Source organism: Ambystoma mexicanum, chromosome 3q, assembly GCF_040938575.1.
Source record: "Ambystoma mexicanum isolate Mex_15411 chromosome 3q, UKY_AmexF1_1, whole genome shotgun sequence".
Classification (NCBI taxonomy): Eukaryota; Metazoa; Chordata; class Amphibia; order Caudata; family Ambystomatidae; genus Ambystoma; species Ambystoma mexicanum.
This window is the reverse complement of record NC_090926.1, coordinates 549,656,917-549,657,661: the sequence shown is the minus strand read 5'-3', so window position 1 is coordinate 549,657,661 and position 745 is coordinate 549,656,917.

Sequence of the window (745 nt, the reverse complement as noted above, 5' to 3'; positions counted from 1 at the left end):
ACGTCAAATTGGTGATTTATATTTTTGTACTCTTCTCTCATTGTCTTGGCAATTGAAACGTGTCTGTCCGTGGCTATCAGGTCGATCGCCATTCCCCGCGATTGTAGTTCTTGCAATGATGCTACAAAGCCAACTTTCTCCATGGCCACTGAGGATGTACTTTGTGACACCTGCACGACCACCGAACTCACAATTTTCTTACTTTCCATGTCCTGAAAGTGGTAGGTGCAGTACTTGGCTGAAAATCCTGGGCTGTCGCACTGTCCATCACCGGCTAGCCTGAACCGTTTGCCCGCGAATGTACTATCAATAGACATTTTTTCCATTCTCCAAGCTTCGCTAATGGCTGGAAATAGATAATCGGTTTGGTATTTGTAGAACTGAGTTTTCGCAATGAAATGGATTCCCACAAACTGAAAGAAATACTCTAACTTTTTAAAACTTGAACCACTAAAAAGTGCGGCCGCTGCACAAAGTAGATTGCCAGCTGGCAGTTGCCCCAGCATGGGCTGTGCAGACCATGAGAAAGGATGATATTTTGTACAGGTGGCATGTATTTTAAGGTTAGTGCCTCAAATTGCACGAGTCACATTAATCAATGGCTCCCCACATACTTCCCCACCAACCGAATGCCCACATTTCATCCTAATAATAATATCAATCAAACAACTATCGAATACAATGAATTTGGCCTCTTTCCTTATACTGTCACTCTGCATCCCAGCTGGTTCGGCCTGTAACGTTG